Source organism: Castor canadensis, chromosome 16, assembly GCF_047511655.1.
Source record: "Castor canadensis chromosome 16, mCasCan1.hap1v2, whole genome shotgun sequence".
NCBI classification, from domain to species: Eukaryota; Metazoa; Chordata; class Mammalia; order Rodentia; family Castoridae; genus Castor; species Castor canadensis.
In genome coordinates this window covers 58,914,481-58,940,783 of record NC_133401.1, presented here as the reverse complement: position 1 = coordinate 58,940,783, position 26,303 = coordinate 58,914,481, and positions in this window count along the sequence as shown.

The following is a 26,303-nucleotide window of genomic DNA, read 5'->3' as shown; positions in this document are numbered from 1 at the left end:
AGTTACATTTACCAGTGTTTTGTTGAGGTCAGGAATTGGATATCCATTTTCTTCATTTCCCACTGAATCCTATATTGAATTATTTTTTTGAGGAGAGAGGTTTCCATCCCTTCTTCTTCCCAATGCTCCACTTAGTACTGTGCCAGTATATTTTTGGTAAGCTGGTTGGTGGATTTGATTGCCCAATTTCTTTCTCTGATTTAATTTAGTGTTCTGGCTGACTTGGGTTGTTAGCTAGGTTGACATGCTTTATCTGACCCTAGTTTGGGGGTGTAATTTAGCATTAACAAATTCACAGGTTCAGTGTCAGACCAGCTGTTAATGTATTCTATCAAAAAAACCCCTTGATGATAATATCTATAAACAGCCAGAGTTGGGGGGGTTATGGTTATTATGCTAGTTCTAGATTGTGGGGAATTTGTAAAGGTGGCACTAACAAAAGGGGGGGTGGGAAAGAGAGTGGGTGGGTGGGTTGAGGGTTATGGGGATTGCTGGGGTTTTGTGGCCCTTGTGTGTGTTTGGGTATATTTGGGTTGTAGTGGAGAGTGTTTGTGTCAGGGATTTCAGGGGTCTGGGGTTGTGTGCAGTTGGTAGAGTAGGCTAGTCAGCAGTTGGTGAGTGTGTAGGAGGGAGGAATAATGTCGTGACAGGTTGGGGGAGGGTGGGAAGGGGAAGTGAATAATGGGAAAGAGTGGAAGAGAAGGGCAGAAAGAGTAGTTGGGAGGGAGAACAATGGACTGTAGTACAGGAGAAGGAGGGAAAGTGAAGAGGATGAGAACAAGGATAAGAGAATAGTGATGATGGAGTTAATGATACAGGAATGAAAAAAGAAAAAGAAAGAAAGAAAAAACAAAGAAACAATTAAAAAAAAGACCCACCAGGTTTAGGAACCTGGTTCAGTAGTTCAGTCTATTAATAAAAGTTCTGGAGTTATTCCTTAGGTGTCCAATCCAGATATTGGTGTTTAAACGGAAGCTCTGATGTGGTCTCACCAGGTGACTGACTTGTGAGTGGTATTTGGACCTTCTGTCCATAAAGTTGGTTGGAGTTGTGAGGTGAGGCATGATTGCCAGCTCATGCAGGGTTGTCAGAGCTCTTTTCAGCAGGTGGCAGATGTGTTGCCCTTTAGCTGCAGCTGTTTGGTCAGCTCCTCCCCCAGCCAGGTGGGGCAATTCAGTTTGAATGCTGCCCTCTGTTCAGGAGATTGGCTCTGAGATCCACCTCCTGCCCTGCTTTGGGATGTTAGCTTGTTGCTCCACTCCCTTTCTTAGCCTTTATGCCTTTCCTGATTTCTGCTGGGTGCTGGTGGCTCTTCTAGGCGGTTGGTTGTCATCCCACCTCTGCTTTCAGCCTTTGCTGCTTTGTGGTACATCCCTGAGAGTTCAGCGCTGAGAGCTCAGTTCCTTGCCACCCCCCTGACAGTTTAGCAGTGAGAGAGCTGCTCTTTGCCCCTCCCCCACTCTCCAGGGTGGGCTCAGCATTCCACTCATCTCCTTGGTGTTGTTAGATTACAGTTCACTGTTTATGGCTTTCAGTTTTGCCTGGCGGAGGGAGTAATTTCAGTCTGCCCAGGGGCTGTGCTGGATTTTTTTCCTGGGATGGAGGTTTGGTCGGGGAGCTACACATGGTATGTGATGCTCACCTGTATCTTCTGCAGTTTCATGCAGACAGCTTTGGAGCCAGCTGTCGGGGAGAAATGGCATAGTTTGGGTAGTGTAGGGAGGCTTTCCACGGGATAGGGGTCCTGGATGTCGCAGGGTTTGATTCTGGTTAATGCTCTGTCTTCTGCTTGTTGGGAGAAGAATGAAAAGAAAAAAAAAAAAAAGAAAGCAAAGAGAAGTGACTGGGGACTTTTTTCCCCCAGGGCTGGAGCCGGACATGCCTTTCTGGCTGTTAGGTGCAATTAAAGGCTGATTTAACGGTCAGTCTTTGAATTTCATCTGATGGTGGTTATTATTTTGGCTAGGAGCAATCAGAATTACCCAACTGTGACTCAAGCATCTCAAGGAGGTTTCTGAAGTCACAGAGCTCAGGAGATCTGATTCCCTACCTTAGCCACCATTTTTTCCCTCAGGTTGTTGTCTTTAGATGTAATGTACCCTTTCATCATGTGCTTAGTTTATCTTTACTACTCTTTTAGCTCTCCTCTTCTAAGGGCAGCCTAGGGCAGTTTTATTGTATGCCCATCATTTCTTTGACAGTCTTCTTGTTCAGAAGGGCCTTCATCCCTGTTCTTGAATCTATTTCAGAAATATAAGGTGGAATGAATCAAGTATATGGGGGAAGCAATGCTGCCTAACTTCTGAGGCTGGGTTATGAGGTACCATGCAGTTACCAAGTTGTCCATTGGAACATCTGTGCTGGGAGCCCTAAGCTGCTGCAGAGGAATGTAGACTTTCCTGAGATCCAATTCTGAAGAGACTGTGTACAGGTACTCTGATGGTAGCCAGCTGCGCTCCCAGTGGCATCCACAGACATGCCAGTAAGCCTACCCAGCACAGTCTATAGACTAAAGCCCCCTGAGAGCCCCAGAAAGGGAATGCCCATCTTGCTTTGAAGAATTTCTAACTCACAAAATCATGACCAAAATAAAATGGTTGTTTTAAGCAGTTGAGTTTTGGGGCAACTTGTTACATGGGTAATAGAAAATGTTCCCAAAACTTTCCATAGGAATCCCTTCTCTTTAACTAGCCCACATTCCTTTTTATATATTCATATAGAACTGAATTAGTTTTCTTCAGAGCACTTGTCTCAGTTTATCATTACATACTTATCAGTGTAATTATTTGGTCATCTTTCTCCTTACTAATCTGAAGCTTACTGAGGAAAGAGCCTTGACTGTTTTTGCTTGATAGTTGTATCATTTAGGAGTGAATTGGCTGCAGGTAATAGAATTTTACTAGCATTCGCATAAATCCTTGAGGACTTGTACCCTTCATAAGATATAAAATGTATAGACGAGATCCTGTTGGTGTTAGTTTAGCTGCTCAGGGAAACACTGAGGGGGAAACCCCAACTCTTTGCCATTCCTTTTTGTGCACATGTTGTTATTTTCATCTTCAGCCTTGTCTCCTCATTGCTGCAAGATTGATGCCTTAGCTCTAAGTATTATCATTTTATTCAATATCCAAACAAGAAAGAAGTTAAAAAACAGAGAAAAGCGCTCTCCCCAGCCCCATTCAGATCTATTGCTTTTTTAGAAAGCCAGGTCTCTAGCAGACTTTTCTTTATATTTCATGGTTAAAAACTGGGTCACATGTTTTGTGGAGAGTTGACATAGTACACTGGGAGCTACATTTGGAAGAATCTGCTTGCAAGTTTGCCTTTGGCTGGAATCTAAGGACTTGGTATTTGACCTATTCCCTAAAGGGTAAGGGTAGTTAATGGCTCCTGACCTGTTCATACAATCTGATTTATGCTGAACATCTGCTTTCCTTCTGGAGTTTTGGTAGGTACTAGGCATGGAGTACTGATATGACCCCAGTAAATACTTTGGATTCTGAATACCAAATGGGCTTCCCTCTACAGAAACATTGCATATAGGGTATTGCAGTTTTGTTTTGCTTTGTTTTGATTTTGCTCATGCATCCCCTCTAGATGGAGATAGCATAAAGAAGTTGGTACATGGATTTCTCTAGTTATCACATGTGTTTTTTCTTTTTTGTGTGTGGTACTGAAGATTAAATCCAGGGTTTTACACAAGCTAGGTAAATGTTCTAGCACTTAAGCACTACCTCCCTCCCCACCTGTGTGTTTTCCATTTGGTAATCCTGTTGTAATAAACTTTAGCCATAAGTGCCTCTAGAAAATCATCAAAAGTTTGTATGATTATTGAGGCTATCCCTAACACATGCTCACTGCTACACCCATAAAATCAAAAAGAAATGGAAGGTATTACAACAACTGTCTGAGGCCAATACAGTTTATCCTTTTGGTCTAGAGATGGGCCTACTAGACCTCCAGAGCACACACTTCAGGTTCTGAGATTGATTGGAGTATGTTGGTGTAATGTTGAAGGCTATAACACCTCCTGGCACATAGAAGGTGTGTGCTATACACATTGGGAGAGAAAAAGAGAATGAAGTTGGCAGAGCCAGATTTTGGCCTTAGGTGGCATTTATTCCAGTCACTCCCCAACTTGCCTTCTCTCCTTGGAGTAGTGTTGAGAGGATAATGTAGACTATGCCTTTTAAAAGGCCCATGTGCTCTACAGATGGGAAAGTTCTCCGTATTCTCCCTGCAACAGTATGAGACAAATTTGTTTTGTCCACTTGGGAAGTGAGTAGCATAGCATCTGTTTCCCTCCCATCTGGTGTTTTGTCTGAGTGAGCATTTTGGAAGCCCTGTTGCATTGGTTTGGATGGTAGTTCTAGTCTAAAAACGTAAGCTCTCTCTACATTGAGAAAACATTGTTTGGGGAATCTCTTCTTTTGTTGTCCTTGTCAGTAAAAGGTTGAACACCTTAATGATCCTTCATTAGGAAAAAGCAAGATCTTGTAGACAGTATTTTCTTGTCTGATGAGATGCTGGGGAGATTGCCCAGCACAGCTAGATGTGAAAACAGATCAGTTAAGCTGCTTGATGTTGGGAGGAGAGTGAGGTGGAATCACACCTATGATAGGGAAGTGTGTGTGTGAGCGAGAGAGAGAGAAAGAAGGAGAAAGAGAAGAGAGAGCTAGCTCCTGTGTACCAGTACTAGGCAGAAAACACATGCAGAACAATGCAGAGCACATCTACAATGGCTTCATGCTAAATTTGTTGTGTCTGCTGGCAATAACTTACTTTTTGCTGGGTATGAATGAAAAATATTATATTATTTTGATTTATTGGATATCAATTCCAAGAATGACCCAAGATTTAAACCAATCTAAGACTCTAATTTATAGACAGAGAAAGTAAGATCCAGAGGGGAAGGGGCCCAGCGTCACAGAAGAAATTAGCATCTAAGTCAGGATGTGGAACCAGATCTAGTGACTCCTAGCTACAGTGCCTTCCCCTACATTCCAGAGAGTACCAATGCAGAGGGCATGGTAATGATATTCCTACAAATGTGCATACATTCTATGGCTTTCCAAGGCATTTTTGAGAGTTTGATCTGCTTTGCGATTCTTAGGAAACAGAGATAAGAGGTGTTAAGGGGAGTGTGCAGGATTTGAGGCCAGTTCTTTTAACTCTGAGTTTTTGCTTTTTATACTACTATGGATAGCAAGAATGTTAGTTAGCTGTGATAACACTTATGACTGCTACTCAGTTAGGAGGCTTTTGGCTACCATGAACAAAAAAGTTCCTAAAACTGGCTTAAGCAATAGATATTTATTTTTTCACTCAGCAGGAGCAAGCAATCTGGGAATGGGACAACTCAAGGGTTAAATAATTTGGCAGCTTAATGGCATTATCACAGGTGTTAGCTTCTTCTATCCTTTTGCTCTGCCGTACTGTCAACAGAGGTCTTCCTTCATGATTAGAGAATAGTTCAAATTAGCACAATGATATTAATGACTGAGAGATGCACAGGTTCCTTATTATTTATTTATTAATCATAAAAGCTTCCCAAGAAGTTCTTCTCAGATCTCAGTTGCCAAGATTGGGTCACCTTGTTGGAATTGATAACCCTCTGGTGCTGAAAATGGACACACAAGAGACAGAAAATCTTGACAAGGCAATTTTCTCTTGATCAAGAGGGTGAAAACATGTGCTCACTCCTGCTAAGCAAACATGCAAGCACAAAATGGCTGACAATGGCTCCTCCTTATATCCCTGACGCAGTTGTACCTGCCCCTTACCTGGGATTTGTCCGGGTCAGAGGTTCACAATCTTTCCTGATTGGCTAAAAGGCTTGGGGGATGGGTTAGGGCATGCAGTTTGGCAGACAATGGAGTTGTACAGGAATCCAGAAGAAGAAGCAAGGACCCTTTAAACATGCAAGTCACCTAAGATGGCGATCTGAGAGATTTTTTAAGTAATCTAAGAGAGTAACAAATACTTTGATAGAAAAGATCATTTTTCTTACAACCTGACCATTCTTGAGCAATCATTGGTAAACAGAAAAGACCACCATGCCAGTTAGGTCCAATGAGATTCATTCCCTGAGACAGTGTGGTGGGTCAACTACTGTTGAGAAACATGTTCAGGGATGTGAAGTAACATCCCAAGTTCACATGGCTGCAAAGTGACAGAAAGGAATGGACCCCAGAGCTGCTTGACTCCACAACCAATGCTCGTCACTACTGCGTATGACCACTTCCCATACTGGATTTCTGTGTGCTTTCTCCCCTCCCCAATCCTGTCTCCTCCATGGTGCCATTTCCTAAGTTCCCAGCCTGATGCCTAAGTCCCTTTGGCCCCTGATCACAGGATCATCTTCTGGCCAGGTCGGGGTCAGCAATCAATCCCTATCTCCTGGGTGTGAAAACCAGCCAATTAGAGCTGTAAGTAGATGTTTAACAACACAATGCAAAGGCAGCCAGAGCATTGTCAGCAATTTTTTCCCCTGATGGCCAGGCATTGGCAAATATGCTGAGAGAGGCACCCCTGTTCTACTGCAGCCAAGGAGGGAGTCTCAGCTGGGCAGATGATTTGAGGAAAATAGAATGACAGGATATCCAAAGTGAAAGGACCCAGACACAGTCTAGTCTGGCTCCATTATTGTACCGATGGGAAAATGGGAGCCCAGGGAAGGGAAGGGATTGCTTAGGGTAACATAGAAATCATTATTGGAAGCAGTACTAGCAACAGGAGCCTATGCCACTTCAAAGCCTAATTCTTGATTGCATTGCCTTTAATTCCCACCCACGAAATCTGTTTCTTATTGAAATGACATCTGTAAAAACACAGGCATTTTGTGCTTTATTGTCTTAGGTGCCTCTTGGCCATCTCCTAAGAGAAGCAGCTGTTCACATACATTTGCATGGATTAATTGCTCCAGGTGAAGCCAGGCCAGCTCTCTAGCCAGAGATGGGACAGTAGCAAATCTCCATTCCTCTCCAAGTTCCTTCTTTCCAGACTTTCTGATTTGATTATTCAGAATAAGCCCTTGTGGACTGCAAAGTGCTACAGGCTTGTGAACTTTGTATCCTCAAGGTCTGAAAGAGAACATTCTCAGTTTGAGGAGAAAAAGCCGATCAGAGAGCAAGGATTCCTTGTGACATTATGGAATGGCTTATGATCCCCTTATTTCTAATAAATCATATCTAACTGGGTGAAGGGAAATCATAATTTAAATAGTATTGACCAGATGCCATCTAGAAGGATAATAGTACCAGCTGCTGTTTGTTGAGCCCTACTCTAGAGGTACCAAGGCTCAGTGGACCTTGTGGCTCCAAAAAGTGCTTCACATTGAGTGGACCTTGTGGATCCAAAAAGTGCTTCACATTGAGTGGACCTTGTGGATCCAAAAAGTGCTTCACATTGAGTATTTTTTCCTTTAGTCTTCATGATATGTGACTCCTTTCATATTCATTTGTTTATTGTCTGCCTTCCAAGATTAAAAAGTCTGCTCTATAGCCAAAGGAACTTTTTGTTTACTGCTATATCTCCAACCCCCAACACAGCATCTGCCATGTAGTAGTTATACCAGCTAGCAGCTGTGGTGGGTTCTTTCTCTCCGAGAATTAAAAAATTAAAAGGCAGGAAACAAAGCAGCACAGGGTTTATTAAAACAAAGGTACAGACTTCTATGAATGAGATAGGGACCTAGGAACCAATAGTGTGTTAAAGTGTCTCAGGGCTCTCCCTTTTATCCCCTTTTTTATTCCCCTCCACCCAGTTATTGATTGGTTACATCCATGTCCATGCGGGGTTTTTAAGGTCCTGATTGAACCTCTCCCCTCTTTGGGCCACAAGGGACTGCCCTATGCAGTCATTTGGTTCTGTCATATTCATATTGCTAATCAGTAGGTACTCAGTTAATATAGACTGAATAAAGGAAGTGACAATAGGCTGATGAGGTAAATATTTTCTTTGTTTTACAGATACAGCAACAGAGGTTTAGAGAGACCAATTTGTACACGGTGAACTACACCACTTATTTTTGGCTAAAATTAATAGAAAACGAACTAATGATCAGCAATGTTGGCTTTAACAAGTAGGGTGTATTTTTTCCTCAAATAAGAATTCTGGTGGTACTTTTGATATTGATCCTTCTCCACTTCTACTGTTAAGGACCCAATTTGTATCATTCTCTTCTGCCATCCTCAGTGAGGTGACTTTCCTTCTTTATGCTTGTATCCTCAGGCTTAGAAGATGGCTATAACCTAAAGCACTTGTTTCAGGCAGTAAGTCTGTGGTCAAGTAAAGAAACAAGAAGATGGGGGCAGCACCAGCCTTTTGTGTCCCTTTTAACCCAAAGCCCCTGTCTGGTTTCCACTTGTGTTTCATTGCCCAGTGTTGTGCCGCATGACTACTCCTAGCTGCAGAAGAAACTGGGAAAATGAGTATTTTACTTTCTCTGCCTCACTAGAGGGGCCAGGCAGGGGATATAAGAATTAGTAATAGGTGTTGTCTGAGCCAACAAATTATCTGCTGCCATTATGCAGATAGTAGTGGTGGAGCCAGCATTGGACTGCAGGTTTGCTTGCCTTGAGAGTCCATGCTCTTACCTTCCAAGAATTAGTGAATCTTATTCTTGATCTCAATGGAAATTGATCAACTTGGGAATGTTTGCTCTGTTCTAAGTCCTAGTTTCTTTATCTGCAAAGTGAAGGAATAGGTTAAGTGAAGTCTGTACTCACCTCTAGCTATAAGGTTGTGTGATCTCATATCTCAATCTGGCTGATGGCCACTTTAAAAATTCTATTCAAAACCAAGTAAAAATCAAAATAATCATCTCAGTGTTATGATACATTTCCCAAGATCCAAATGCATAAAATGAAATTGATTATTTTTTTAGTTTATGTTCATGGATGGCAGTGTATGTTTTTATGTGTGTCCCTTTGAGATGTCTGATTCTGTTTTAGATGGTGAATGAAAATTGATTTGTCTGTTATCTGTAAATCTCAATTGTTGCTGAGGCTCCTGCTTAAATGCATCTCCCTCCATCCTCTCCTATTTTGGCTTCCTTAACAGCTTACTCTGTTGGACTCTTTAGGTTTCAGGGTTTGATTTGATTTTCTACTGCATTATGCTAGTAGTTGTCCCTCTTAGAGAGTTGAGAACTAGGAGACATAAGGGTTGATTGCTTATTTTTAACTAATCAGTTATGAATCCCTAAAAAAAAAAAATCCTTCTACTTTTAGGCCTGTTTCCCCATGTAAAAAATGACTTGGTTGGACGAGTATCTTCCCAGCTCTCATGTTTAATGTCTGTAAGTACCTATGGACAAAATAGATTCTGATTAATGAGCAGAAGAACATATCAACATTATTTCCATAAGGTATAAAATGGTTACAAAGATCAAAAGAAGAAATAGGAAATAATGAATAAGTATGGGAAATAATAACTACTACTATTTTTATAAATATTCTTTTTTTTTTCAGTTAATAACTTAGATCTTTTATTTTGATACACAAAGGTTAAATTTTTTTGCCACATTTGCTTTACTTATCTGTTTTGCTTTTTTTTTTTTTTTTTCTTTTATTATTCATATGTGCATACAAGGCTTGGTTCATTTCTCCCCCCTGCCCCCACCCCCTCCCTTACCACCCACTCCACCCCCTCCCGCTCCCCCCCCTCAATACACAGCAGAAACTATTTTGCCTTTATCTCTAATTTTGTTGTAGAGAGAGTATAAGCAATAATAGGAAGGAACAAGGGGTTTTGCTGGTTGAGATAAGGATAGCTATACAGGGCATTGACTCACATTGATTTCCTGTGCGTGGGTATTACCTTCTAGGTTAATTCTTTTCGATCTAACCTTTTCTCTAGTACCTGTTCCCCTTTTCCTATTGGCCTCAGTTGCATTAAGGTATCTGCTTTAGTTTCTCTGCATTAAGGGCAACAAATGCTAGCTAGTTTTTTAGGTGTCTTACCTATCCTCACCCCTCCCTTGTGTGCTCTCTCTTTTATCATGTGCTCATAGTCCAATCCCCTTGTTGTGTTTGCCCTTGATCTAATGTCCACATATGAGGGAGAACATACGATTTTTGGTTTTTTGAGCCAGGCTAACCTCACTCAGAATCATGTTCTCTAATTCCATCCATTTACCAGCAAATGATAACATTTCGTTCTTCTTCATGGCTGCATAAAATTCCATTGTGTATAGATACCACATTTTCTTAATCCATTCGTCAGTGCTGGGGCATCTTGGCTGTTTCCATAACTTGGCTATTGTGAATAGTGCCGCAATAAACATGGGTGTGCAGGTGCCTCTGGAGTAACAGTCTTTTGGGTATATCCCCAAGAGTGGTATTGCTGGATCAAATGGTAGATCGATGTCCAGCTTTTTAAGTAGCCTCCAAATTTTTTTCCAGAGTGGTTGTACTAGTCTACATTCCCACCAACAGTGTAAGAGGGTTCCTTTTTCCCCGCATCCTTGCCAACACCTGTTGTTGGTGGTGTTGCTGATGATGGCTATTCTAACAGGGGTGAGGTGGAATCTTAGCGTGGTTTTAATTTGCATTTCCTTTATTGCTAGAGATGGTGAGCATTTTTTCATGTGTTTTCTGGCCATTTGAATTTCTTCTTTTGAGAAAGTTCTGTTTAGTTCACATGCCCATTTCTTTATTGGTTCATTAGTTTTGGGAGAATTTAGTTTTTTAAGTTCCCTGTATATTCTGGTTATCAGTCCTTTGTCTGATGTATAGTTGGCAAATATTTTCTCCCACTCTGTGGGTGTTCTCTTCAGTTTAGAGACCATTTCTTTTGATGAACAGAAGCTTTTTAGTTTTATGAGGTCCCATTTATCTATGCTATCTCTTAGTTGCTGTGCTGCTGGGGTTTCATTGAGAAAGTTCTTACCTATACCTACTAACTCCAGAGTATTTCCTACTCTTTCTTGTATCAACTTAAGAGTTTGGGGTCTGATATTAAGATCCTTGATCCATTTTGAGTTAATCTTGGTATAGGGTGATATACATGGATCTAGTTTCAGTTTTTTGCAGACTGCTAACCAGTTTTCCCAACAGTTTTTGTTGAAGAGGCTGCTATTTCTCCATCGTATATTTTTAGCTCCTTTGTCAAAGATAAGTTGCTCATAGTTGTGTGGCTTCATATCTGGATCCTCTATTCTGTTCCACTGGTCTTCATGTCTGTTTTTGTGCCAGTACCATGCTGTTTTTATTGTTACTGCTTTGTAATATAGTTTGAAGTCAGGTATTGTGATATCTCCTGCATTGTTCTTTTGACTGAGTATTGCCTTGGCTATTCGTGGCCTCTTGTGTTTCCATATAAATTTCACAGTAGATTTTTCAATCTCTTTAATGAATGTCATTGGAATTTTGATGGGAATTGCATTAAACATGTAGATTACTTTTGGGAGTATCGACATTTTTACTATGTTGATTCTACCAATCCATAAGCATGGGAGATCTCTCCACTTTCTATAGTCTTCCTCAATCTCTTTCTTCAGAAGTGTATAGTTTTCCTTGTAGAGGTTTTTCACATCTTTTGTTAGGTTTACACCTAGGTATTTGATTTTTTTTGAGGCTATTGTAAATGGAATTGTTTTCATACATTCTTTTTCTGTTTGCTCATTGTTAGTGTATAGAAATGCTAATGATTTTTCTATGTTGATTTTATATCCTGCTACCTTGCTATAGCTATTGATGATGTCTAGAAGCTTCTGAGTAGAGTTTTTTGGGTCTTTAAGGTATAGGATCATGTCGTCTGCAAATAGGGATATTTTGACTGTTTCTTTACCTATTTGTATTCCTTTTATTCCTTCTTCTTGCCTAATTGCTCTGGCTAGGAATTCCAGTACTATGTTGAATAGGAGTGGAGATAGTGGGCATCCTTGTCTGGTTCCTGATTTTAGAGGGAATGGTTTTAATTTTTCTCCGTTAAGTATAATGCTGGCTGTAGGTTAGTCATATATAGCTTTTATAATGTTGAGGAACTTTCCTTCTATTCCTAGTTTTCTTAGAGCTTTTATCATGAAATGATGTTGGATCTTATCAAAGGCTTTTTCTGCATCTATTGAGATGATCAAGTGGTTTTTGTCTTTGCTTCTGTTAATGTGGTTTATTACGTTTATTGATTTTCGTATGTTGAACCACCCCTGCATCCCTGGGATGAAGCCTACTTGGTCGTGGTGAATAATCTTTTTGATGTGTTGCTGAATTCGATTTGCCAGTATTTTGTTGAGGATTTTTGCATCAATGTTCATTAAGGAGATTGGCCTATAGATCTCCTTTTTGGAGGTTTCTTTGCCTGGTTTTGGGATAAGTGTAATACTGGCTTCATAAAATGCGTTTGGCAGTTTTCCTTCCCTTTCTATTTTGTGGAACAGTTTAAGGAGGGTTGGTATCAGTTCTTCTTTAAAGGTCTGATAGAATTCAGCAGAGAATCCATCAGGTCCTGGACTTTTCTTTTTGGGGAGACTCTTGATTGCTGCTTCAATTTCATTTTGTGTTATAGGTCTATTCAGGTGATTAATTTCCTCTTGGTTCAGTTTTGGATGATCATATGTATCTAGAAATCTGTCCATTTCTTTTAGATTTTCAAATTTATTTGAATATAGGTTCTCAAAGTAGTCTCTGATGATTTCCTGGATTCCATGGTGTTTGTTGTTATCTCCCCTTTTGCATTCCTGATTGTACTAATTTGGGTTTTTTCTCTCCTCATTTTAGTCAGGTTTGCCAGGGGTCTATCGATCTTGTTTATTTTTTCAAAGAACCAACTTTTTGTTTCATTAATTCTTTGTATGTTTTTTTTGGTTTCTATTTCGTTGATTTCAGCTCTTATTTTTATTATTTCTCTCCTTCTATTTGTTTTGGGATTTGCTTGTTCTTGTTTTTCTAGGAGTTTGAGATGTATCATTAGATCTAAAATAAATATTCTTAAAATTACCTGCCAAACATTTGCTGAAAATAGCTGATTAAGATTTAGAAAATGTAAGATAACATATTGAACTTTATAAAACATGTCACTTCACGATGTGGAAAGAACATTGGAAGTTGGAGCAGAAAAATTATGTTTTTTTTTTTTTTACTGGGTCTGGATTGACTATATTGATATCACAGGGGTTATAGTGAGGATAAGTAACCAAATTTATGAAAATCACTTAGCACGATGGCTGACACGTGATAGTGCTTCAACAGAAGTTAATTTTCATCCATCCTCCTTGCTGATGCATGTAGAACCAAACAGAAGATTTGATAATTTTCTGCTTTCTGGGTAAAAATTTTCCTCTCTGGTGCTACAACTGCATTTAACTGGACTGGACTTATAAGCGGATGTATCATTATTGTATTGGCTGTCTGATGCATTATATTTTCAGATGGAGAAAAATAAGTAAATCTTTAGAAGTGATGACTCCTAGGTTCTATTCTCTTCTTTTTTGCTTTGGAAAGTTAAAACCTTACTTAATTTCTCTAGTCTTTAGTTTGCACATTTGTGAAATGTTAATGCTCATTTCAGAAGACTTTCATTAAGCCTATAATAATTTGAACATAGTTGGTACTTTCTAGAGTGTTATGAAAATATGAGGAATCACTTCTGTTATTAGATCACCTAGACATCTTTAAACTGACACTCTGTTCACCTGTTCAAATTCTTTGTTAGCTTCAAGGTCAAAATCATTCCATTTGTTGTAGGAAAATCTCCTTCTGCCTCAGCTCTTCCGAATCTCTAACTTTTCATGGTTCTTGCTCAGTTAGCACTTGGAATAGCTGCTACATAGTGTTGGTTTATTCTGTTTGTAAATTACATCCCCTTATATGATATTAATAATGCTTTTTACCCATTGTTCTTAGTCTTGTAATAGGCATTCAAAAGTGGCTTTTGTTGAAAAGCATTGATTCCTTACTTGTGCCCGTGAATTAACTGAAAGCAGAATAAAAACTTGGTGTCCTGCCCTTCATTTGCATCTGTCTCCTTTACTCTGAGTTTTTCTCTCCTATAATCACCTTAAGTTCCAAAAAGGACAGGATTGATCTGATAATACCTTTACACAAAAAACTACCCCCAAGGAAAGGAACAGCAGAGCCTCTGTAGGAGAGACTGCTTGCCAAGCAGCCATGACTCTTACTGCAACAAGGCCCTGCCTGACCACTTCTGAGACAATGAGGACCTGGACCACCTGTGACTCCCACCTCTGACCATGGGAACATACCTATGAATGGGACTATTTAGTAATTTTTCACATTTGTCTCTCCCTACCCCCAATTTTTCTTCTATTTAAGCCCAAGTTAAACATCTGTACAGGTTGAAATACATACCTTTCCTCTTCCTGTGATGTGCCCATGCTGCATTAATTAAATTTCTTTTTTCTGACTTCCATCATTTTTTGTCTTTATTTTGTGTACTGAGGAGAGTGGCTGGACCTGACATTTGGAACACTGAAGTTTGGGCTTGGGGCCTAAAACTCCTGTAACAGACTTTCATGGCTCTTGTCCATATAGAATTCTTAGATTCTCGCACAAAAGTAGTAGTATACATCAATTTACTGGTTATCTGTGTTATTTTTAAAAAATTATTGTTTAGTCTTACTGATTTTCATTCAAGGGCAATGTGTTTTGTTTTGTTTTTTAATTTCTTTCTTTCTTTGGAAACAGAGGACCTACCAAATTTGGCGGGCCCAACAAATACACTTTTTGAAATATCTCTACCCGCCCCCCACCATGTCTGTGCTCTTTTTCTCCCAGAAGCAACCAGAAAACTCACCAGTTCTTTGATGGCTCGGACTGATCTATGATTTCCATTTCCTTACAATGAGAATCTTTCTTACATATCACTGTTTTTATTTAATGTATTATGAATGAATATCTGGTGTCTTCTTTATCAATAAAATATGTATTTTATGTTATTTAAAAAATTACTTCTTAATTGAAAATGCTAATGAGGTAATAGATTCACATGTATTTGTAAGAAAGAATAGAGAGGGATTTCATGTACCCTTTATCTAGTTTGTTTCAGTGGTAGCATTTTGCAAAATTATAAAACAGAATCATAACTGTGATACTGACATTGATACAATCTACTAAAGTCATTCATGTTTTCCCAGTTTTACTTATATTTATTGTATGTGAGTGTATGTTTATTTAGTTGTGTGTATGAATGAATGTGTATTTTATTTGTTTATGTGTATTTGGTTGTGTGTGTAATTAGTTCTATGCAATTTCATCAAATCTGTAGTTTCATACATTCACTATCATAGTCCAAGACCTTAACTCAGGCCTGTTATAGTCACACCTTTTCCCTGTCCCTAATTTCTGTCAACACATAATCCCTCTCCATTTCTAAATGCTTACAATTTAAAGATGATGTAGTATGTTGTTTTTTGGGATTGAACATAATGTCCTGGAGATTCATCCAAGTTCTGTGCATAAATTGTTTGTTCCTGTTTTATGGTATGTTTAAGCTACAGTTTATTTCACCTATTTCCATTGAAGAACGATTGTGTAATATTGTATATTATGAGTATGTAATAGTTTGATCTGGAATGTCCCCCAAAGGCACATTGGTCTCTAGCCTGAGGTGCTATTTGAAGGTGGTGGAATATTGAAGAGGTAAGGCCTAGTAGGAGATCTTCAGGTCATTGGGAGTGTGACCTTTATGGGATCATAGGACCCTTGTCTTTTCTTTTCCACTTCCTTCCATGAGATAAGTGCCTTTGTCTGCTTATCACAATGTGCTGCCTTACTAGAAGTTGAAAAGAAATGGAGCCAATCAGTTCTAGAGTAGAATCTCCAAGTCTGTGAGCCAAAATAAACCTCTTTTGTTCATATCTCAGGTATTTGTTACAGTGATGAAATGCTGGCTAATACAGGGTATTTGTGAATGTAAGTTTTCAATTTTCTGCAATAATTGCTCATCATGATTGTTGGCTTATATGATAATTGCATGACTAGTTTTATAAGAAACTGCCAAACACTTTTCCATAGTACATGTACCATACAACATTCCCACCAACAATGTATGAGTGACTTAGTTTTTCTGCATCCAAGCCAGCATTTGGTGGTGTCATTATTTTTCATTTTAGCCATTCTGATTATTATATAATGATATACCATTTTGATTTTATGTTGCATTTCCCTAATGGCTAATTATATTGAATATTTTTATGTGCTCTTATCATCTGTTTATCTTTATTGAAATATATGTCATGTCTTTTACCCATTTTCTACTTAGACTGTTTTTTTTACTGTTGAATTTTGAGAGTTCTTTGTATATTTTAGACACCAGTCTTGTATTAGACTTATAACTTATAAATATTTTCTCCTAGTCTATTTCTTGTTTTTTCATCTTCTTCCATTGGGCTTTCATAGAGCAAGAATTTTTAATTTAATCCAATTCATCAACTTTTCCTTTTATGCGTCATACTTTTGGAGTCAAATCTAAGAGGCTCTTTGCCTAGCCCTGGGTTCTAAAGATTTTCTCCTTTTTTATTTTTTTACAAAGTTTTATAGTTTTACATATGACATTGAAGTCTATGACCCATTTCAAGTTAATTTTTGTAAAAGATAAAAGATTTAGCTTGAGGTTTATTTATTTATTTTGACTATCAATGTTCAATTACTCCAGCACCACTTGAAGAGCCTATCCTTCCTCCACTGAATTGCTTTTGCATTTTTATCAAAAATCAATTGTGCATTTTTGTGTGAGTCTATTTCTGAATTTTTTTTCTGTCTCACTGATCTTTTTGTCTATTTCATCCACCAGAGCCATACTGTTTAGATTACTCTAACATATAATAAATCTTGAAGTCAGTTAGTCTTATTCATCCTACTTTTTCTTTGTCAAGAATATTTTATCTATGCTAGAGACTGTATCTTTCTGCATGAGCTTTAGCATAAGCTTGCATAGCTTCATAGAGTAAGTACTCTATGAAGTACTTACTAAGGTTTTGAGAGCAATTTCATTAAACTTGTAGACTAGTTTGGGAGGAGAACATCTTTATGTTAATATTTATTATGAACAGAATATGTTCTCCATTTATTTAGATATCTGATGATTTATTTAATCAAAATTGTATAATTTTCAGCACAAACATACTCTATGTTTTTTGAGTTCATAACTGTTTTTGAGAGATTATAAATGTTAATATTTTACATCTCCACAGATTTATTCATGGGATAGATTTTATTTTGTACTTTGGTTTTGTTTCTTGCAAGCATATTGACCTCATTTGTGACTGAAAAGCTAGTTCTAGGAATTATTTTAATAGTCACATTAGGGTTTTCTGCATAGACATCATGTCATCTATAAATAGAGATAATTTTATTTATTCTTTTGTAATCTGTTTGTCTTTTGTTTCCTTTTTTGTCTTACCGATAGCCATAACTTTGAGTTCTGTATGGAATAAGAATGGTTACCATGAAAATTCATGCTTTATTCCTGGTCTTAGGTAGAAGGTACTCAGTTTTTCATCTTTAAGTACAATGTTAGCAGGTGGTTTCCTCATATTTTTGTAAGACTCCTGAATGATATTTCCTTGTAAATTTGTAATATAATTTATTTCCCCCAGTTCTTTCTTGATTTTTTTGTTTTTAATGTTTTGCTTCTATGACTGTTCTCATATACATCAGTTTTCACATATTCCTAGAATATGGCCTTCTTCTCTGTTCAGTCTATACCTACTGCCTTGGTGATCTTGCTTGGCTTTGAAGTTTGAAATACCATACAGTAACAACTCCCAAATACACGTTCCTAGCCTGACTTCTGCTTTGAATCCAGATCTGTGTATTCATTTGCCCACTTAATACCTTCATTTGGACATCTAGCATGCTTCTACAGTCAACACATCTGAAGTTGAACTCCTAATTCACCTGTATGCATCCCTCAAAGCCTGTTCCTTTGAAACATCCCCTATGTTACTAAATGACATTCCACCCTTCCAGTGACATAGATCTAAACCTTGTGGTCATCTTTGCCATCTCTCTTTCTCCACACACATCCAGACTCAGCAAACCCTGTTCTGACCCTAGTTGCTTCACTCCATAGCTGTCCCTGGTTTATTGCATACACCTCCTAAGTACTCTCCTCATCGTCCCTGCAGTCTGCTCAATACAAGAAGCTACAATTGTGCTCTGAGACGTCGCAGTTTGCATGCTTCTGCTCTGAACTGCTCAGTGGCTTCCCAGCTCCCTCAGAGTGAAAGTCAAGGTCCTTCCTCTGGCCTGGGAGGCCCTGCATAGTCTGACTCATGACTCCTACCTGCTCTTAATCCTGTACTCGCTGAACTCTTTGCTCGTTTTATTCTGGCCACATTGGCCTCATTTCTGTTCTTTAAAATGGAAGTAGATCCTGATCTCAAAGCATACGCTGTCCCTATTACTATCACACACTTCTACCCCGTACCCACACAGCTCCCTCCCTCATTCCCTCTCAGCATCTGCTCGGTGCTCACTGGGCCTTCCTTGAACACCTCATCCTATTTTGAAATTCTCATTTCCCTGAAAGCTGATTTGCTTTTTCCGTATGCCATTTGGCACCATGAAATATTATATATTCAGTTTTTGTTTATTGAATGTCTTTCCCCAAAAGTATGTCAGCAACACAAGAGAAGAGACTTTGCTCTTTTGTTTTTGTTGTATTTCCAACACGCAGTAGTGTTGGAATGAGTTAGTGAATGAAATGTAAGGCCAAATGCTTTGTGAAAGACATTGTTAAATTACTCCATAAAGAAGTTGAACTACTAATACATGATAGTTACATGCTTATGATAGCAGGTGAGAGCTCCTTCCTTTCATATGCAAGCCATTAAGAATTTGTCTTGCCTGCTAATTTTACACTTAAGCTCCCAAAGGCAGACACAATGGATCTATCCTCAAGATTTAACAGGTCTCTCAGACAAACTTTAGGAGCTTTCCTACATTTGTGGTTGTTTTAACATAAAACAACTTAAATAATTGAGTTCTCAAGGATTTTGTGCTTGAATAGTTTCACAGATAAGAAGAACCTGTGAAAGCTCTCCCAGTTTCTGTTTTGTTTACACTGAAATGTCAGTAGAGCTAACTGTCTTTTCATGGACTTTCTCTTATGTTCCAACTGAGAGCCCAGAACTCTCTTCCTGGTGACCTTTATTCTTTAGGAATGGTAGCAGTTCCATTTGCACAGTAAAGGGTCGTCTCTGAGCTTCTTCATCCCCTGAGGGTGTGTGGTGGGAGTGAAGAGAGCAAGTGTTCCAACCCTTCCAGATTCGAGCTTGGAGCCTTGTTTCTTGCTGACATTCTCTTCTTTGTGCTAGACCCCTAGTAGGTGCTATATAAAGAGTTCTTGAGTATTGATTGACCCTCCAGCTGTAAGGTCAGTCCTGAATATTAGCATCATGCTTTATAACCTGCAATGTGGCTTTCCATGATTCCCAAATAGTGCCTATCTCTGGAAGGTAGGGCAGGAAGGATGGGGCTGAGATTTGGCCCTATTTTCCAAAGTGACTAACATGGAGCATTAATATGTTAAACAGGTTTCTTAGCAATGGGTGGTTCCTGAAAGCCTAAATGTCCAGAGACTCAGATGTGCTTTATAAATACCTAAGAGGAAGTAAAGTGTATGGTTTGCTGACTTGCTTCAACCCATCCTTTACTCTCCAAAGCACTTCACGGGCCTGGAGTTCTGGGGGACTGGCTACCCAGAAGCCTGACCTAGAGCTGTCTGTCCAGAGTGAGCACTTGGAGATGATGATCAGTTATGCTAGTTCTGATTCCCTTCTGTGCTTTCATCTTCAGAGGGATCTGACAATACTGTGATTTAGGACCCTGTGCACAGGGCCATCCTCAGAAGACCCATGGTTTATTTAGGATGTTTGGAACAGTGAAACATCTCCAGAAGGCCTGAGTTGCTCGGTTCTGTGAGTTGTTTGATATTCTAATTATCTGTCATTCTTATTCATTTTTCACTAGCTGGCAGCGTACCAAGCTTACTGTTTGGCAGAACCTGTTCAGGTGAGATCAGCAGAAAAAGGAAGGAACTGGAAGTGTGAAATGAAACTCTGAACGTTTCACTCCATGCTCATTTTCCTCTTATCCAGTATTCCTGTTCCAAGCACTTACTCCACAAAAATCATAGACGTCAACTCAACTCTGGGGCTGCCAGTGAGGAGAGTAAGGATGAGGGAAGCTATGGAAAAGAGAGAGAAAGGTTCTCAGGGCAAAGGCTTCTTTCTAGATGGAGAAATCAGGGCATCCTTTAAGGAGAAGGTGACCACTAATTTAAAATGTGTGTTTGGGAGGAGATAAGATTGAACATTGTTATTCAGATTATTTGACTGTCTAAATTAAGTGTACATGTTCTACTACACTATGATTCCATATAGTTTTATGGTAACTCTACTTTAGGAATTATGTGGAAACACACAAGAATGAGAATGCATACTTAGGAATAGTGAACTAGGATATATTCATATAATGCTTATGGTGTAGAATAAGGAACCTCTGTGTGAATTAATGTGAAAATATGTCTGTTATGCATTCTCAGAGAAAAAAAATCAAGACACCATCGATTTTGTATAGTTACCACATTGGTAAAATAAAAAAGGTTAAGCCCATGATGTACAACATAGACTTAGAATATAAATTAAACTGATTATTGCAATTCTATTAGAAGCATGGGAAGTGGGGAAAATTTCATGTGCTATTTCTATTTTTCTATAATATTCATTTAAGAATAATAAGCACAGATGACCTTTATAGCTAGAAGGTAATGGTAAATTTTTTTAAAAGTAGCTTATGTGACAGATGCTCTTAGTCTCGAGAAGACCTTATTCACATGGGAATCCCCAAACACAAAGGAATAGGTATAATTGCTCTTTCTCTCTTCCTACTTCTTTTAGTCTTCTCCTAATCTTCTTTCTTTCCTAGCATTCTGTGTTTCTTCTATTGCTCCTAAGCTTCCAGCAGCCATCCCACCTACCTTGACTGACACCTGACTTTGTTTCTTTATCACTCTCTATTTACTTTTCTTTTTCATTAAAAGGCACCCATACTTGGCCAGATGTGGTGATGCTTTTCTATAATTTCAGCTACTTGGGAGGTGGAGATGGGGGGGGGGTCACAGTTTAAAGCCAGTCCTGGGGTGGGGGAGTTAGTGAGATCTTCATGTCAACCAACAAACAAGCTGGGCATGGTTAAGTGGATCTGTAATCCCAGCTATTGGTGAGGGATGCATAGGAGGATCACAGCCCAAGATGGTGGCCTAGGCAAAAATACAAGACCATATCTGAAAAATAACTAAAACAAAAAGAACTAGGGGCATAGCCTAAAGCTAAAGAAGCCTCATGTTCAAACCTCAGTATCACCAAACAGAAAACAGAAAACAAAAATAAACCCAAACAAACAAACAAACAAAAAATCACTCATACAGCTTGAGGGTTTCACATATTCCTTACCACAGCGGCCAGTGGTCTATTTCCTGGGTGAATAGGGGGAGGCTTTGACAAACTCTCCATTGTGACATAGGCCTCTGTTTTCCTCCCATCTGTAAGATAATAGATCTGAGTTGAATAATCTCTAAGAATCTTTCCCAAGCTAATATTCTATCAGTATTTAAGAGAATATGTACCATGTTAAGGTTTTCTGCCTTTCTGCCTCTCATCAGCTTGAGGAGAATCTATTTTATAACAATTCTTATAAGCATGCTGATGGCGAGACAGTGCTGGGAGTCCGGAAACTCCAAGTCTTGGCTTCCTCATTTTGTTGCCTTGGGCCATTTTCTTTACTTGCCTGGGTCTCCGTAGTCTCAGCTTAACAGTAAGGGTTTCTGTTTAGTGTCCATCCTCATTATCAGGAGCACTTTGGCCATGAATGTGGATCTTGACCTCGTTTTCATCCCAAGGGTGTCATAAAAATCAGATGGGCAAACAGATGTGAAAGTGCATTTATCAGCACAGAGTGCTTTTATCAGCAGTGGCACTGTTGGCATTTGGGGAGAGACAATGCCTTGTTGGAGGCTAGCCTGTGTGGCGGAGGATGGTTAGTGGCTTCCCTAGTCTCTACTTTTTAGATGCCAGTGGCCTCATCTCCTGCCTCAACTCTGACAACTGAAAATATCTCCAGATGTTGCCAAAAGTCCCTGGAGGGTAAAATCAACCCTGGTTGGAAAACACTGGTGTAAAGTCATATATAGAGTCTTCAAGCATTGTTAATTATGTAATTACTTTGAGAGGAAACAAATGGAAAGGAGAAAAAGTCCCATAAGTGCACTTCCAGAGTGTGCCAGAGACAATGACTGCAGTGAGGAGCAGGAGATAATACTCGAGTGGAGACAGCGCCAAGTTTAGCATCATTTCTGGGCAGTCACTTTTCCTGTGGGAACAATGTGTATCCTGAAGAAGGATGGAGAGATTCATCTTGTTGAGGAGCCTTCTCCTCAACAGGAGAGTGAGGGGTTATAGTTCTTGTCAGTTTCTAGTTGTAGATGGTGATGTGAGAAAGATCTGCAAAAAGCACGTAAGACACAGTATTCAACGAGGTCAGAGGTACACAGCATTTCATGGATGATAGCTTTGAGTCAGATCTATTCAAGTACTGTACTGGTCTGTGCAGGATTCTTACCTTGTTTTTCTATTTGTTTACTTCCTTTTGACTCTACCATGTCCTCCATTTCCTTAATAACAGGATGATTAGTCTGTTTTACAATTGTTAACATGTTATACAGAGTTCCATTATGCTCTATGCCTACTGCCTCATCTAGACTTATAGCAATCCCACACATCTTATTATTATCCCATTGTGGAGAAGAAAAACTTGAGGATGAGAGAGGCTTTAAATCTCCAGAGCTTATGTTCTTGCCCACCATTCTGAATGTCACTGTTCCACATTAAGGAACATCTCACACAACACAACACAGCACTTTCTTTCTCTTTTACTAGACTGTGAGCAACTTGAACTCAAGGGTTATAGCATATGCATTGTGCTATTCTGAAGTCAATATGCGTTAATCTTATGGATGAACGAAGTAATGGTGGAATTTTACATACCAGGACATAATAGGGTTGCAGGAGGGAAAGAGAAGAGCCCCAATTAGTTAGAAACAGTGAACTTTCCAGGCAGAACATGACTAAAAGCTATTCATAGATACATAAGTTAGGGTTAAGTGAAACTGAGAAGTCATCTTTGTCTAGTGCTTTGGATTTTGATATAAGAAAAGGAAAGCACAGAATGGTCAAGTACTACTTCATGTTCACACTGTGTGTCAGGAGTAGACCAGAGTTGACATGGGGCTCTGTTACAATTTGGATCTGAAATGTACCCCAAAAACTCACATGTTGAAGGCTTGGTCTCCAGTGCCTCAGTTCAGACGTGGGAGGTGATTGAATCAGGAGGGCTCTGACTCGTGAATGTATTGATCAATTGATGGATTCATAGCTTAAGGGGAGATGGAGAGGTGAGAGAAACTTTAGGAGTGGGGCCTAGTTGGAGGAAGTAGGTCACTGATTGTGTGCCTCTGAGGGTACATTTTGTCTCAAACCCTTTCTTTCTCTTTTTGCTTCCAGGCTACTATGAGGTAAACAGTGTTCTTCTGCTACATGTTCCCACTATGATGTTCTGCCTTGCAATTGACCTAGAAACAACAGAGCCAAGGGACCATGGACTAAAACCTCATGCTGTGAGCCTAGATAAACCTTTCCTAAATTGATTTCTCTCATGTATTTTGTCATACTGTCAGAAAGCTGACTAACCTAGGCCCTGACTCCCAAAGTCCAGCATCTTGCCTTTATAGCAGTGGAATGCCATGTAGGTCCAAGGGGTAGAGGACAGCATCTGGATTCTTATTACCTGGACTGTGGGCTGAGGTCAGAGAGAAGAGAACCTATGTGAACTTCCTTCTTCTTATCTGCAAAGGGAATAGTTCCTACTCCAAAAGGGGCTTGTGAAAATTAGATGCCCAAAGTCTTTGGCACAGGGCCTGTCACATGGTAAGAACTCAAAAACTCTTAGTAGTCATCATTATCATTTCCATAAAAATTTTTAGAGGTATTACTAGTTACATATTTAAAAATATATAGACAGTAAAATTTGCTTTTTTGAATGTAGTTTTAATGAGTTTTGGAAAATGCATGTCATCATATAACCACCACTACAATCAAGTACAGAAATTTCCATTACCCCAAGAAATTGCCATCATTTTTCCCTGCTGATCAACTGCTTCATTTACTCCAAGACTTGCCTGGAAAGCACTGGTCTATATTCTATTCTTATCATTTTGCCTTTTTCAGAATGATATTTAAATGGAACCATACAGTGTGTGGTCTTCTGAGTTTCTCTTCTTTCACTTTGCATAATGTGTGAGTTTTATCCATGTTGACATTTTTTGTGTGTATGTGTATACACACATGTATATATACATATACACATGGATGGATATATATATATATACACATATATATATGTATGTATGTATGTATATGTCATAGCATTTTTTCCTTTTTATTGCTGAATAGTATACTGCAGTTTGTTCATTCACAAGCTGGAGGATATTGGTGTTGGTTACATTGTGTAGTCTTTATGAGTAAAGCTGCCATAAACATTTGTGAACAAGGTTTAGGGTGAATACAGGTTGTCATTTCACTTAGGTAAATGCCTAAGGGTGTGACTGCTGTGTCTTATGATAAATGTGTGCTTATCTGCATAAGAAAATGTCAAGCTTTCTCAGACCACAATGTTCTGTCTTACAGTGTCTCAGTTAACTTGATTTTATGGTTCCATGCCCAGTGCGTGAGGACCAAGCTTTTTCCACTTTGTCCACACTTGGTGTGTTTGTCTTTCTAATTGTAACCACTCAAGTCGGTGTGTCACCCTCCTGCAGTGCAGTTTCCATTGAATTTCTCTTCGTGAGCTTGTCTGCCATGAGTAAGTCATGGTGAGGTATCTGTTCAAATCTTTAGACCACTTTTTACATTGGGTTATTTATTTACTTAGCGCCAAGTTTTGTGAATTCTCTGTGTATTTTAGATACAAGTCCTTTCTCTGAGGCATTGTGCTAATGTTTTAAATCCTAGTCTGTAGTCTTTTCATTCCCTCAACAGTATCTTTTTTTTCTGTTGGGACTGGGGTTCGAACTCAGGGCTTCCTGCTTGCAAAAGCAGGTGCTTTACCATTTGAGCCACACCTCCAGTCTACTTTGTTGTGATTAATTTGAAGATGGGGATCTCACAAACTGTGTGCCTTGGCTGGTCTCAAACCACGATCTTTCTAATCTCAGGCTCCCAAGTAGCTAGGATTACAGGTGTGAACTACTGGTGCTTGGTTCAGTGCTTTTTGGGGTTTAGAGAGGTTGTTTGAACTGGGCCTTGTGTTTGCTAGGCAGGTGTTCTACCACTTGAACCATATCTCCAGCCCTTTTTGGTTTGGTTTCTTTTTCAGATGGGTACTCAGCTGAGTCTGGGGCTGGCCTCAGATCATGCTCCTACTATCTAAGCCTCCTGTGTAGCTGAGATTACAGATATGTACCACTATGCCTGATTTCTTTGTTGAGATAGGGTCTCCCTAACTTTTTTGTCCAGGCTGGCCTCAAACTGTGATCCTCCTGCCCTCTACCTCCTGAATAGTAACACCGAAGTTTTGAATTCTGATGAAGTCCAATTTACAATTTTTCTTTTTTAGATCATGCTGTAGATGTTGGAAAACCTCTGACTGAGCTAAAATCACAGAAGTTTTCTTGTATATGTATCCTAAACTTCCCAGTTTGCATATTTAGGTCTATTATAAATTTTGAGTCAACTTTTGTGTAAGATGTGAGGTACAGGTTGAAGGGTTTTACTTTTTTTTTTTTTTGGTATGTGGATGTCCAATGTGGTGATGTAATGGACATCCATTTGTTTTCATCCTGCTTTTCACAATTTAAACAGTGTAGTGCTAGTTACCATGGACACCCTCCATTGGCTGATACATGCTCATCAATATCTCAGGAGTGCTAATTTCTGCTACCACAGTTGTGATGATAATTACGATTACTCACTATTTGTCCATTGTCTTTCCTTGAACAAATTTCTGCTCCATGACAATTATGCTACTAGATGAAGAATTACCAACATTACTATTTCCTAGAGCAATCCAGGCTAATTAAGAAGGGTAATTAGGAGGGGCACAGATTTATAATGTTGATAATCCAGGTGCATCATCTATTTGTCAATCTGATAAGGAATTAATTTCTTGGGTCTGAAAAGGGAGGATATGTGAAACCTGACAAAGTCATTCTCTTAATTTCAAAGCTCACTTCAGATCTGAGGGGAAAAATAATCAGGTTTAATTGAGTCAAAATCATCTCTA